This window comes from Lissotriton helveticus, chromosome 4_1 (genome assembly GCF_964261635.1).
Source record: "Lissotriton helveticus chromosome 4_1, aLisHel1.1, whole genome shotgun sequence".
NCBI lineage: Eukaryota > Metazoa > Chordata > Amphibia > Caudata > Salamandridae > Lissotriton > Lissotriton helveticus.
In genome coordinates, this window is record NC_136063.1 from 1,367,833,264 (window position 1) to 1,367,848,769 (window position 15,506).

At 42.8% G+C, this 15,506-nt stretch overlaps 1 protein-coding gene across 2 annotated transcripts in view; it reads right to left on the minus strand.

Moving 5' to 3' along the window:
• The window catches only part of ATXN1 (ataxin 1), a 1,154,375-nt gene that overhangs the window by 201,470 nt on the left and 937,399 nt on the right, over positions 1-15,506 (minus strand). Inside the window, exon 7 of one of the 2 annotated variants that reach the window (XM_078687925.1) lies at positions 9,239-9,348. The gene's annotated coding sequence lies outside the window, so the exon portion shown is untranslated. The remainder of the gene's footprint in view (positions 1-9,238; positions 9,349-15,506) is intronic. The other variant, XM_078687926.1, reaches the window with a different exon arrangement.

Below are 15,506 nucleotides of genomic sequence, written 5' to 3' on the forward strand. Positions count from 1 at the left end.
AGATAAGAGATTGTAATTGGGCACATGAGGCCAAGTCCTTCTTCCCAAAGCTTTAGCAGTGGCGCGCGTGCCAAAACGCGCATCTGGCTGCGGTGGAGCGGCCCTATTGGCCTCGCCTGTTTGGTTTTTTTTGTGCAGATTTATATAGTACGAACTCAAGGTATTGGAGTGCTTTGCATGAGCATCGGTTACGTTACACAAGGACATATTCATTTTTTGGTAGGCGCGGGGAGATTAAGTGATTTGCCCAGAATCACAGGATGCTGAGCCGACTCCCGGTTCTCCAGCTCCAAAGTCGGCTTGGTTCCTACTTGAGGAGGCCCTCGTTTACACCCTCAACTTCAAAGTGAAGCCAGGTGTACTGGAGCAGACAGAACAGGCCTTCTCCGACCAGCAGAGGGCGCTGGCGCACCCCGCAGCAGTCTCCGTACTAGTACGACCAAACAAAAGTGCTGAAGAGGGCGCCTAATTTGGTTACGCCCAAGGCGCTCTCTTGGAAAAGGCTATCTCTGGCAGCGGGCACATTATTACCCTGAATCAGGGTCGGATTGGGATCACAATTTGGCCCGGGCAATGACGAAAAAAGTGGCCCACATTCAAGGGGCGTGGCCCAAATTCAAGGGGCGTGGCCCAAATTCAAGGGGCGTGCCTTTCATGAAACACCATTAGGTTACTCTTTGAGGTCTAATTTGTAGAGAAATATTTAGTAAATTAATCCTTTTAAAGCTTACAGAGCAAGTAACATTGGTAAAGACTAGGAGCACTGCAGTTCTGAAAACGAAATACTTACTTGCAGTCTTAACGCTCTGCACAATGTCGTTAGATACTCTTTTCCAACCAGCTATGTCCTAGACTCTAATCATCACGTAAATCAGTATTTATTCATGAGTACCAATTACAGTACACATGATCCGATTTTTTATTTAAGGGCCTGGGCGATGACGTGCCCAGAATCACAGGTTGTTGAGCAGACGCTGGGACTCAAACTTGAATCCCGATCTCTGCAACTCTGGCGTCAGGCCACATATGCCTATGCACAGACCAGAGATGTTTTAAGGCATGGGCAATGTGGGCTCTGGCCCAGGGCCCTAGCCTTTCAGGGAGCCCCCTGATAGAGCCAGCTCTGTTCTGAAGAGAATCTTGCCCTGATGACCATGCATACTCCTTAAACAGACTGTTTTAAATACAATTTTTACAAATTTATTTTTAATATGGGCGATGAGTAACAACCTATCACAGAGATTTTGCAGAGAAATGTGTTTATGTTTCATGCAACATCCATAAAAAAATGTCTTTGAGATCAAACATGCCATCACATATGAGAAATGGGAGGATGTCACTGAGATTATTTTCAGTAATTTTAGTGAGCAGCTACTGTGTTGAAATATTGAAAACACACGTCAATGTCCTTGAACATTAGATGTAAATACATTAAGAATTTGGACAAGTATGGTAGTGCTCTGTCCAGTGACCAGCTGAAAGAGGGCATCAAAGAGCAGAAATTGGATTATAAATTCAAATCTGTTCCAAACAGGGGCCTAAAAATATGTTTGGCCCAGGGCCCCCAAAATCCTTAAGATGTTTGGCACAGACAAGGAATGAAAGTGAGAGGATACTGTTCTTGCACAGGACATAGGGCCAAGGTGACAATGGCCTACATGCTGAGCAACAATAAAAACTGCAAGGCCCCTTTCTGTCACAAAATTATTCGAGCCCTCCAGGAAAGGAGCACCTAATAAGCAGTGAAGCCCCTGCTATCACTAACCTACTAAGCCCTCCCCAGACCTTCAGCTCAGGAGCACATGAATAGCAGTAAGGCCCCTGCAATTAGTAAATTAATCAGCCCTCCCCAGCCCACCAGGCCTCAGGGCAATGTCCTGGCAGGGGAGCACAAAACGCCAGGGGGGGGCTGAGGTGAAGATGGTGCAACTTGCAAAGATCACCTGGCCCCCACAGCAAGACCCATTCTTCGTCGCCCACTGTGCCCTGAATGTGAAGGGCTGTGATCGAGGTTTTAAAACTAACACTGTATTTGTGCTGCGTGGGCCCCAGGGGGGCCGAGGTGAAAATGGCTCAAAGGCCTGAGACACACCTGGCCCCCAGGGAGGCCGATTTTGGCAAAAAATCACCCCCTCCCCAGCCACCCGCAGCGTGATTGCTTTGCAGGGCAGGGGGTGAAGGAGAGGCCACAGCGGATAATCACTGTACGGCCACACAGAGAGGCTGCTTTCATTTCTCTGTCTCTGTCTCCGTGCCCTCTGTGGGCCGTTTTTTTTCCCTCCCCTTTCCTAGTCCACAGAGAGCAGGGAGACAGAGAAATGAATGCAGCTTCACTGTGCGGCTGGGAAAGGGGAGAAACAAACCGGCCCACAGAGACTCCGGCCCTTCGGCCCATGCCCGAATGCCCGCATTGCCAATCCGCCCCTGCCCTGAATGGTCGTTTTACTCGTACAACGGGGGTCTGTGACTTGCCAGCGTCTCCTTATGTGGGAAATTCTCACTCGAGTGAACGGTGTGACATTTTGTACCGTGAAGGTGAGATTTGAAAGGACGGGCTTCCGCATAATGGAATTATAGGTCTTTTCATGTACCCACTTCTAATGACGTCAAGAGGTCGAAAATGTGACCGTTTTTTTAGTAGTGTTCCGGGATTATCCAGTAGGTGGCAGGAGACGCAAGCACGTAAATACAGAAAGAATGACATGCTGGCGTTCAAGGAAGCACTAAGGGGTTCCCAAAGATTTTGCTTCTGTACTCCTCTTGAGTTTCAATTGTCAGCCCGGATTGCTCCTGGTATTTGAGTTTTACGACAGAAGCATCACAAGAGTAAATGACACACTCTAGCAAACTCTCAGGCCTATATTGCCAAACATAACATCAATTTTAATCCCACTGCCTATTTACAATCTCTTTTTCCTCTTTCTCAGTGGGCCTGTTTCACAAAGGTAAACTTACACATTTTTGTAAAGTTGCTTTTTTTTGGTATTCACAAATTTCGAGTTTAATTTTCATAATAGTAATTTTACAATTAACGGAGACTCCACAGTCGGGCGGAGAACTTCACACATAAAAAGATAAGACAAGTCTATCTTTTTTTGTGTGGAGATTCTACAATGAGTGTGAAGTCTCCAGTCGTAAAATTATTATTTGTAAAATTAAATGCATAGGTTGTGAATACCAATAAATAGTAAATTTACACAACATTTTAAAAGTATCTTTATTAATAGGGCGCACGCACACACACATGATTATAGTGCATGCTAGTCAAGACTAAGTGAGCTCAGTGGGTATCATAGAGTAGAACCTAATCAAGCCCGAAGCCAGTAGTAAAGGTTTTTTGGTGTTTGGCCCCCATTAAAACAAAAGCAAGCGCCATTGTCAGCATAGCCAGTAACTGGAATTGGCCGACCCATTACCCCACTGTCTGCCTGCTCTGTATAATATGCACTGTCTGAGCTAAACTTAAAAACACTCAGCTGCTTTTCTACAGGCTGAGAGATTTACTATTATACTAGTCTGTGCTGGTACATTTCTTTGAGATGAAGATAACTGAAATGCAGTTTTCAATCTCACAAGAACAAGGGGGGTTGGTGGCATGGAATGAGCGTCCTTTCCATATTAGGAATGCAAATGAGCTAACGACATTTAGGAGACGACTGAAAACCTGGCTTTATCAGTGCATAGATCATTAGGTACGCTTCTGATCAGAAGGCAGTAGCTAGTGCCAGGACACCCTTGGGTAACCGTTGCGCTTAAGAAATAAAATTAACATAACATAACATTTGTATAGCCTAACATATACCAGTGGTAACACCTTGTACCGGCTGTTGCATTTTTCTGGCGGCTGTGGTATTGATTGTGTTGATGTCCATAATATCCCTGTCTCTGTGGTTCTTTCAGTGTCCGCCGCAGTCCTATGTTTGTGGCGTTGTTTATCCCTGTGTCAGTGTCTGGTGTCAGCATTCTAGCTTTATGTCAGTTTTCCCAATTAAGAACTCCTTTGTTACTTTTCTCAAGTCCATCTATGCTGGCAAGATGGTGCCCCGAATTAAACCTTTTGCTATAGAAATATGGAGAGATGTGCAGACAATGCATGTAAATCCCGGCACGGCCCACTCAGCCTTCCATCATTCCGAGGTCCCCACATTGAGAACCATTACATTGGATACTAGAGACATCTCTTTTTTAGAGCTCTTAGAAATGGCAGAAGTGCAGTATAAAGTGCTTTGTAAAAACAAGTTTTTTTATCAATAAAAGCAAATTATTTCTCCTAAATAGCAATATATCATCAAGGTAAACATACATAGGGCAGCATAAATTTACTATACACCCCTCTCACTTTTGGAGGATGTGCTAAATCCAGTGGGTGGTATTCTCTTAGCAATAGACATAATAGGATGAAGGAATTTACTCCTGTGGGTCTTTTCTGAATTTGTGCTTCCGCCATAAAACCCAGGTTTTTCTGTTGCCCCACAGATCAACATATCTATGGTTGACGCGACTGACTGAATCCAAGACTGAGCCAGTTGCCGATTACCCCACCCTTACGTCGCTGCTCTAGACCATTCAGATTAAGTGGCAATAGCTACTCGAACTGAAAACACAATCACCGGGGAAGGGCTTCGGAAACACGTCTCATCTTTTCATTAGTGTGTGGGAGGTGGAATTGTGAGCTGCAACCATAGTGCCATGAATAATGCAGCGCTTTCCTGCACGCAGGGATGAGTTCTGAGACAGCCTTATCCTGGTTGGGAATTGACAAATTAAATGTGAATGGGAAACTGAGGTTGGAATCTACAGAAAGGAGTCCCAAGGTCATTGGCAATGTCGTTCACAAGGCAGAGGTACACCTGATCCTTAACACCAGGCGTATGTTGATTCTGGCACTGGGTGGCGGCACAGACTTTGTCCAGATGGTGCCGGCTCTTCACGGTAAATCTCTTTTCTGTTTCCTCCTTCATAACAGAAATGGTACCTGAAGTGCATGGAATCCCTCAATTTCCTCACTTTTAATGTGATTTTGTTCTACTGATTGAAAGTGGACTTTCTTTTCTTCCCCTTTCATTTACCTTTATCTTGAATGATGCAAAAACGATAATTAAAGACGATAATCTACAACACTTTGGTCTTTGATGATTCCCCGATCAATGCTCTAGCACTCCACTCAACAGAGCAGGCAAGGACTTACTTACTCTCCAAATCCTTAACCGCCATATTTTGCCTCACCATGAGCGGCCTGGTGGGACAGCAGAAGTCATTACTTTTAACATCCCCACCCCCACTGACCTACCAGCAAATTAATTCCCTCTGATGTTATTCTACATTCGTTATCATATAGTTCAGTTCTTTGATTATATTTCATTTTATCATGTGTGCTCACTAAATTGACACAGAAGCATCTTAACATGGAAGATGTGCTACATTTTCCCACCTCCACACCTGTGTCTCATCATTCTGAGAAACCATTCTCCCAACTATATAAGGAGCACAAATCAAAACATTATGGGTGGGAATGCGCACGGACAATGGAATTCCAAGAAAGGCACTCACACAAAACACACAGCATGCCCACCTTAAATAGAAAAAGATGCATAACGTGGACGTGAGCTGGTTTCCCTCACAATTCTATCAATAATTCTCCCAGCTTTCCGTTTTCACTGATTGTTACCGATAAACACAGCAGAAAGTCGCAACCTATTGCTCTATGTGTATTTATTTTTAAGTCTGTATAAAAAAGAAAATATAATAATCAATTGAGAAAGGATCACTTGTCCTGCACAACCTTAGGTATATTGCATGAACAGGGGGTGCGTCCCAAATTAAAAGACCCTCATGCACGTGATGGGTATGATGGTGTTTTAGCGGTATATCTTGGTTCTCCGCTATCTAGTCACGTGTGTGCATAATCATCAGGTCGATCAGGTTATGCAACCTCCTCCAGGAGGTACTTACCCAAGGTTGAAACAGTAGTGAGCCAGTGATAAGGGATTTTAAAAAAGGCCCGGAAAACCAGAAATAAACTTTAATCGGTCTGGGTTCGGGTCTAGTAAACTCTGATCCAGTGCATCTTAGGAACTTTTTTTATGAGCAATAGATGTACTCAGAGTATAATTAAAAATTAGTGAGAAGGGAAGGAGTTAAAAATTGGTCGACATGTTTCTGCCTCATTGGCCTTGATAGGACTTATGGGCTTTCATCAGGACCGTTATGTGAATAACGTGAAGGTAAGGGGGTGTGGTCAAAGTGCTCTCAATAAAGTGATAAGAATTAGGTATATTGACCTGTCTCTTTTTGAATGAGGTCACAATGTACCTGTAAGGAGAAATAAAACGCAATTGTTTTTCAACAAACAAGGGAGGGGGTACATGGGGATACACACCAAGCAGAAATCCGCTTAACAAATCTATCCATTGATAGATTTTCGTAACAACTAAAAAATGGCAATACTTCATAAAGCGGCGCTATAAATGGCAATGTCAACTCTCTCTTCAAACACTCCAAACTCAAGCAGAGGGCTATGGCATGCTCAGAGGTAGATGCTGCATGCATGTAATTACAGCGTTTGTATAAGTGTTAGATATATTGTGGTTTTGACCCCGTATAATTCTATGATGGTGCACTTCACTCGATGTCGTTGTGGAATATTCAACATGTATAACTATAACTTCTCTGGTTCACACGAAAAATTACATTTTAATGTGTAATATAGTGCCTATTCACACTTGTTCTCTTAAAAATGTGCCCCTAACAGACCTCGGTCTGTTCTCTTAGAAAGTGCATATTACCTCGCGCGTATGGGTAACGCGCTCCAGTCGGGTGAAAGGGCTTCAGGAGGACTAAACAGAGGGAAAAGTTTAAGTTAAAGCTCGATTCAGCACAGTACTTGCGGTTCTCGGTGTTCTTGTTCCCCAATCGCGCTACCTATTGCGTCCTGTCCTGGCGTCCTCTGTGAACGCGCTGCCCTCGTCGACCCGGAAACGTTCGAATCTGTTTCCGGGTCGTTAAAAACATTAGGAGTGAATCTCATTGGTCCTCCTATGTATCGCTATGGCAACCTGGGCAGTCGGTCACACTATTCCCAGCGAGTTGTTTAAGTTTGTGATGTATTCAATAACGTTGTGGAAATAGCAATAAAATAAAGGGGGTGACATAGGTGTCGATCGATGTCGTAGTTGGAAGTTGAGGCTTTGGTTTACACAACCTATATACAACGATTATAAGAGTTGATGCGTGCTTCGATGACAGACTGTGACACAGCGAAGTTATGTCTATTGGCAATATAATGATATTTTGCTGGTGATCCATTGAACTCACATTGCATCTTCGTTTGTGGGGTAGTTACGCTGGGTGCGTGCTATCCGAGTCACAGAGATATAGTACAGTGACTGGGTGTTCGCTCCCATGTTCGGGTGACTCCTAATGGGGAACAGTATCCATTATTCGTGGTGAGGAATTATATTCATTGGGCTTGTATAAGTTGTTCATTTCCTGTTCAGGCTGAACCAGGGGATGTTATCATTCAACCCTTCGCGGTCGGTTCCAAGTCTATGTACCCATCTTTGCTCCTTCTCAAAAAGGATTTTCTCTGCATTACTGTCTTTGTTGGGTAAAGTCTCAAGGATGACCCAATGAAGGTCTTGTGTTGTATGGCCCTTTTCTAGATAGTGATTGGCCATTTTCGTGGTGCTCTTTTTACATTTCACGTTGCTTCGGTGTTCACAAAGTCTTTGTTTGGCTTTTCTGCATGTCATGCCAATATATCTAAGGTTACAAGGGCAAGTAATCATGTAAACCACGTGACTGGTATTACAATTGGTGTGGCTACGTATGGTCCATTTTAAGTCTGGTAGTAATTGGAGTTCTTTTGTGGGTCTTGTGAGGCTACAAACAGAGCAGGAACCACACGGATAGTGTCCTGTCACTTGGGGATTCCCCCATGGATTGGTGGGTCCTCTTGTTATCCTTGGGGCAGGTCTTGTGTGTACTAGGATATCTTTTAGATTTCGGCTTCTCTTGTTTGCGAACTTTGGCTTCGGCCATGACAGGTTACCTGATGTCAAAATACGCCAGTTCTTGTTTATAATTTTTTTAACGTTGTTGGTCACTGGACTGTATGTGGTTACACAAGTTATGACTTCCTCAGACGGTGGTTTGGGTATAGTTTTTACTGATTGTTACCGATAAACACAGCAGAAAGTCGCAACCTATTGCTCTATGTGTATTTATTTTTAAGTCTGTATAAAAAAGAAAATATAAATAATAAAATAATAATGGACAACACTCCCCAGTGAAGGTTAAACTGCTGCACAAGAACAATTATGTGCACTACAATGTGTGTGTACTGATGATTCTTAATTATACTTCAGTACTTTCAGCATTAAAACTCACCGGACATGCAAGCATAACGGTAGATTTATCAGTTAAATAGATATGGAAATACAATTGCTGCAGCTTAATTTTTTTCACAAAACCAAAAATAAATAGGGATAACCGAATCCAATGTGCAAAAAAACAAATATGAATAAATGAAGATGGAAATATATATATATATATATTTTTTTTTTAAACAGGAAGCCCTCTCTATAATACGCAATCAAGTTGACCCTACGCCTAATCTACCCAGAAGAAAGCCTGTAGCACACGGCACAGTAGACACCACGTGATCAGCAGCACAGTGCACTGCGCTCGGAAAATAGACCACTTCTTGAACATTATTACATAGAGCAAAACCAGACCTTAACAGGGCATCAGACCTCTGTATAGGATGAATAACGACAATCAGACAAGGTACAAAGTAATGCAAGAGCAATGCAATTTGTAGACCAACCAATACTCTCTACTACTGAATTTTCCAAGTGATTTAACAATAATAGTAAATGTACGATTGCACAGAAATGCGTTAGAGCTCATTGGAAAATGGAAGTCGCGCGGTCAGCAGAGAGGCCACCAAAGAAAAAAAAGATATCTCAAAGTGGGGTAGATAATTTGGGCATATGTTTTAAGGCGTTGCAAAGAATTGTGGTTTGGAGATCACGCGACACGGGACAGTTCTTCTCAGTACTAGATAAATGTGTCCAGTACTGAAGGCAAGTCATCCCATGCCGGGTTAACGCAAGCCAAGCACAATCCAGTGGCAAACTGAGAGGTGAACTCAAAGATAGCAGTTTGTAGGACCGTCCCTAGGGGCTTACTTTAACAGTACAATGATTGGAAATGAATAGAAATTGAGTTTCACTACCTGTCTGCTCCAGGTTCACCGGGGGATTCTCTTATAGTTACTGGTTCACTGCATTCGGTCTTGTGTTTGCATCCATGCTGTGCCTTCCCTTCCCTTGTGTCTTCCGGCTGCTAAAGAAAAAGAACACAAGACTAAGTTTGTTAGCAGAGCACTTCCAGGACTACCCACCCCGCAGTCTGTGTCAATCTGCCAACTCTCAGTAGAGGGGACTTTCTAAAACAAGAAGTTTCATGACAGGTCAGTTTGGGGACAGAAGGGGCATCACATTTCCTGGTTTCCTTTCATTCCTGTGGGTTTGCTGCACCCCATGATCTAAGACTTGCAAGGCAGTTCCCTCTTACAACTCTATACAGGCATTATGCTTTCTTCCACTTCTCGTTTAATTCTTATTGGAAGTCTGTGAAATTTTCCTATTACTCAATAACTGTCTTAATGTGTTGTCCCCCTTCATCTAACGAGTTATGACCCTTCAGTGTGTGATTCGTAAAAAAATAAAATAAATGCCATTGTTGGGACCAAATACTTTCTAAGGTGTCCCTCCCCAGTGCTACCAGATGCCAGAGTCACCAAACGCGGAGGCTTCTTAAGCTTGATTCCACCTCAGACCTATCTCTTACAATACCACACCCTTCCTTTCTCAGTCTCACTCCTGCTGCTTTTTTTAATGAATACTTTATCCCCTTTCTGCCTTTTTCCTTCATGCTTAGGGACAAAGTCTAATGATTAAAAATCAGTCCTGGTCAACAAAAGTGAGTGTTGGTTTCCACTACCTGCAGCCACTGGCACAACTTAGGCAGTGTATTGTTTATTCCCTTTATTTCACTCTCCCTCTTCTACCTCCTCCCATTGACCTAACCCCCCCCCCCCCCGCTGTTTGGTTAGGAGCACATGGAATTTCAAGAGCTCTTTGTTCTGCATTCATTTTATCTCCTTTATGAATCCAGTTTTTCTGAACTATTTTAAAGAATGTCCGCAGGACCTCCTCGGATCTTAGCACCCTGAAAACCCAGAAGGAGCTCTAAAGTTGTTTGAGGAAAAACAGCCCAGACCCTCCCCAGTGACCCTATTTGCCAGGCAGATGGCGTGCGCCTTATGACATCCATTGATGATGTCAGACATAGCAGGGTTGGGGAAAAAGCTGCTCAGTGCAAGCATGATCTGCATGGAGCTGGCAGTGATGAGTGGATAATGAATTGTTCATTTATGTAAAGTGACTCTAGTTCGGTCGATTATAGGCAGCAGAGATTCACCAAGGAACAACAATATTTCTGTCTACTGGAGCCAACTCTAACTCGCCTAAGGCCCATGTTGACCGATTTGTCTGCTGCCGGTTCTTAGATCAGCTGAGAGCAAATAATCTACCCATAGTTTGTTGTAACCAAATAAAACTGAAACCCACTATGCGTCACAACAATGTGTGGTTCTGCATGATCTATGCCTGCCTGCTGCTGCACACCCTTCCCCCAGCCTGGCACCAGTACTAATTTGATGAGTGGTGAGGCACTGATGGCACAGACAAATTGAAAGTGATCGCAAAAAGACCACCAAGGCTATTGTGTCTACCTCTTATCTTACTTACCGTAGAACTTAAGAGTTCGGGGATGCAGTATGTCCACCCAGAAAATGGTGAGAGAACTGTATACCATATTTAGAGTGCCATTAACATCAATGCACTCCTATAATAAGCACTTCGAGCACTTTATTTCCTCGCTATGCAGAAGTTTCTTTGCTGCTAAACATGGCGGCCTACTCCATTACGCATGTACCATAGCAGCCAAGTACATCAGCACAGTCTTGTGAGTAGTGGGCTTCCATAGCCAGAACCCCGCTCGTGACTAAGCACTTTATGTTTCTGTTTGCACTTAACTCAATGCTGCTATGTCCTTTCTTTCTCTTCTGGCCACAGACTTTAACCTTGCACCTAAGTACTTCATTTTTTAATGAGCCATTTTGCACATGTTCACCTATACCTTATTGAATTGTGGTCTCCTAATTTTATGCATTAGTGTATTATTCATCAAATACTGCAAAGTTTTTTTATATGGCAAAGATTTTAATTAATCATACTATAAAGTATAATTCATTGACCTAAGTTGCTCACTGCAGGTGGGACATCTTTCACTTTGTAAGAGATATCCTGTATCTGTAAGCTCTAAATAGGGTCCCTAGTCTGTAGCTTCACTGTGGCTGCCCCTAAATATTCTTACCCTTAAATTTGGCACAAAAGAAGAAAATTCTGCAATTGAAAATGCAAATGCACCTTCAATGCAGTATAGCTTGTGCGAGTCTCTTTCAGCTTTACAGTGAAGCTATCTCTGTTCAAACAGCCAAGTGTACAACTGTCACAGTATGGCCAGTGCTGAACTAACACAGCACAGAGTGGAAATTCTGAGACTTACAAACAAATACACTTTATTAGATAAATAAAATATATGCATAGCAATCACTAAGAAAAGCAATTAAGTCAAATGTGAAACCAAAAAGTTGGCTTTTATTTTCTACCCAAAATAAAAACAATCAGGAATGCATTTGACTTCTGAAGGAAGTCAGTTCAGAAGGAAGTCACAGTTTTAAAAAATGACAGAGGAAAAGTATATTTAAAAAAACCACAAAAAACAGTGTTTTAAAATAAAAAGAAACCCCCTGCACCTGCTAAAATAATTACTCTTGCCACACTTCTCAGAAGTGCAGCTTTGAAAGCTCAACCACCAATATTAATTAATGACCGGGCATCCATGAGCTACAGCAACGATCACACGTTTTATGGGCCTATCTGCTGATCCCTGCATGGTAATGGCCCCAGGCAAGTGAAATATCTGGGATAAAAACAGGGTGGGGCGAGGTGAGGGGTTGGAGAATTAGATGCAGAATTACCCATTCCCCCAGTAATTTTTCATAAGTAAGGGAACCTTAAAGGTGAAACTTGTAATTGGCTTGCATCTCCAGAACTGCTGGGGTTACAGGTACCGCCAGTATTGGTAATTCCGGGGAGGACAGCGTTACCAGCTGAATTTCCAACACAATTGTAATGTGGCCCAAGGGGTTTGGAAACTTAGCTTTTACCACTCATGGCTTCTCCATGTCCAAGTGAGATAACCAGCATTGGCAAAAGCGATAGGTTTCAAAACAGTGCTGGGAGTGGCGGAAGAGGAGGGCGGGTGGAAACAAAACTGACAGCAGGAGATTTGGAGCACAACAGATTGGGGGCAGTGGGGGAAATGGACAGCAAGGGGTGGTAGTGCACAAATGGTTGGCAGGGGGTGGGGAAAACAGACGGGGGTTGGGGGTGACTGTACAGTGGCATGTACTCTATAAGAGTGCACGGCAAAAAGAAAACAAAAATGAAGTACCTGGAGCAGCACACAGCCAGTGAAAGGACACTGGCTACAACAGGAAGCTGTGCATGGTCCATGCTCCAGGAACGGATATAAACCCAAAGAAGACAGCAGGAGTGAGCAGCTGGCAGAAAGCAGGAGGCATGACCAGTAAGAAGCAAGGAAAGAAAAGTGAAACGGAAACCAACCAATGGAAAGCATCGGCAAGTGATGGGCAGGCTCTAAGCCAGTTTTTAAGCTTTAAAAAAAATTATAATAGCTTTCACTGACGGAGCATACATGCTGTAGGCGAACCCTAACGTGAAGCTTGCACTACTATTGTGAAATTATCGAGTTAGGTAAACCTCTTAAATTGAGTCTCTTTGTTCATCCTGGTGTCCACTACACTGCCCAGTGATTGCAGAGGATGAACTGGTGCTTGTGTTCGGCAGCTCAGAGGGCCACCTGTTATAAGGTTCTCTAATGCCTGTCATCCTTAGGAGTTCTACCTTTTTACCAGTGGCGTAGCTAGACCTTTGGCCGGCTGGGCGATCCCTGTGTTTGCCGCCCCGCGGCGGACGCATATCAGAGCGCTTCCCCCAAAACTCGTGCCCCCTGGGCAGACTGCCCATACTTGCTACGCCGCTGCTTTTTACTCAAACTCAGGACGTAACACCATCGCTAAAACGCAAGAGGTTTTGTTGACCTACATGACACTTGATAAAAGAAAGCCAATACTTCACTTCAAAATGCACCCACACAATAGAGAACATTAGCTGACAAAAAGAGGGTCATGCAGCTTAGGGAAATAAAATATCCCACACAAAAACAAATGAAGAGGTTGAGGAAATTTCACAATATTGCAAAAGTTATATTTTTTGCGTATAATACTTATGTTGAAAACATGCTTTTAGATTGCCTAGATTTCATCTGTCATTCAAAACACTATGCAGTTACTTTGAATTGCAGTCAAAGCATCATTCTCCATAATGAAGATTATTCGCAAGTCGCTTCTTTTCGGTGACACATCAAACATTGATACATGGTACTTTTGTACTTGTTACCACAGATGTGTACCAAACTTTTTCTAAAATATTTTTTTTTCCAAGCCAGTGCCGTAAAACAAAATCGACATGCACAAGTCCTGCGTCCTAATCCAGAGTGACAATCTAGCATTGGGCTGCACGTCAAGCATTTTAACATGTCAAATGCAGTGGAGATAAAATTGCACGTTTCCCAACACGTGTCTGTATGTCGCTTCACCAGTCTCAAAGCTCCTTGATGTACACATTCATAATAGACAAATGATTCACCCTTCTGTCACAGACCACAGCAATGTCTCAACCTTATTAAGCTGAATAATTGAAAAATATAGTAAATATGCAGGTGTGCATAGTGCTATAAGCTATTTATTACCACTGTTGAGTTTAGGAAGAGGTTGTGACTCACAAGAAGAAAAGCAGCTGCATATCTGGTTTGATGTGGCTTTTTTCACGCGCATTGTTTTAACCTCTTCAGTGCTCATGACGAGCTGCGCTCGTCATAAACTCTCCGCGCCACCCACACGCGATTGATTCCCCGCCTGTGCGGGCGAATTAATCAGTGAGCAGGGATGTGACGAGACCAACTCGTCAGGAGCACAGCTCCACGGTGACTCATGACGAGCTGATCTCGTCACGAGCACCGCAGCACCGCGCTCCCCCCACACCGCAACGGAATTACCCCCGCAGGGAAAGGGTTAAAAAAAATATTTGACCACAATGAGAATGCAGGGTATTAGTATAAGCAGTAAGGTAAAATCACACTGAAAAGGCCTCATGACTATTAGGAGAGTTGTTTCCTTGTGCAAAATCGTCGCAAAAGCAGTGATGCTGGAACAATTTTCAGAGTGGGGATGCTGGCATCAATGTTACATCACGAAGGCCATAGAATTAGTGAAAAATTCAAGCGTTATGTAAAAAATAAGCATAGCAAATGAGTCATAGCAGTTCAGCAGTAGAGTGATAAGGTTGTAGTGTGTAGCCAGTGGTGCATTTTAGAGCTTACTGTGGCAAATATATTACTAAAGCATGATGTGGTAGAGCATTTTTATTGATTGATAAAACATGCTTCTTTCCATTGAAATTGTGACAAAATCTGCAGTTTTACTGAGCAAACAATATAGCACACAAAAGATAATGTGTGGAAATCGGGTTTAAGCAAATATTTATCATTTGCACATGACCATGTAAAGTGTCCTGGTTTACTTTGATCCTACTAAATCTTTTTTATTATCAAACTTCAGAATGACAAAAAAATTACAGAATTTCATTTGTGCTTTCGTAACTGCTGATATGTTTTGAAATATATTTGCACAATTCATTTACTGGCATTTAAATGGTGTGTTATAACATTTATGAAAATTACTAAACTCTTACAGCCTTACCTTTCACACTCAATGTGTCCCAGCAAGATTGTAAGATAGTTTGCCTTATCTAACGTTGCAGTCAGCAAAAGAAAAGTAAACACCACTCCCCAGAGCAGCAATTTGTCAGAAGACATAGCTTGACATTTGACCTCTGGATCTGCATACATAGCAAATGTAACATGATAAAAGCATAATTTAAAGACATCTTACTCATTTACATTCTGAACACCACCATGTTTATTTCTGGGGTGCTGCACCACCTCTATTTCCAGCACCCAGGTGCAAAATGCAATTTGTGAGGCTGTAAACAGTGTTTTACTCATGGCAGTTTTGGGGACCTATTTTTTAAATACCTGAGCAATCGCGAGAATAATGAGGAATAATTTACTAGTTTGGGAAGTGCAATGTGTATTGACAAGTGGTATTGTTAGATACACAACAGGCCACATACCCCCAAGATGGCTCATTTCTTCTCATAATGTGTTCCATGTGCACAAACCAGAGTAAACTCTGATTTGTGCAGTTCTGCACTCGCTGCTATTACAGA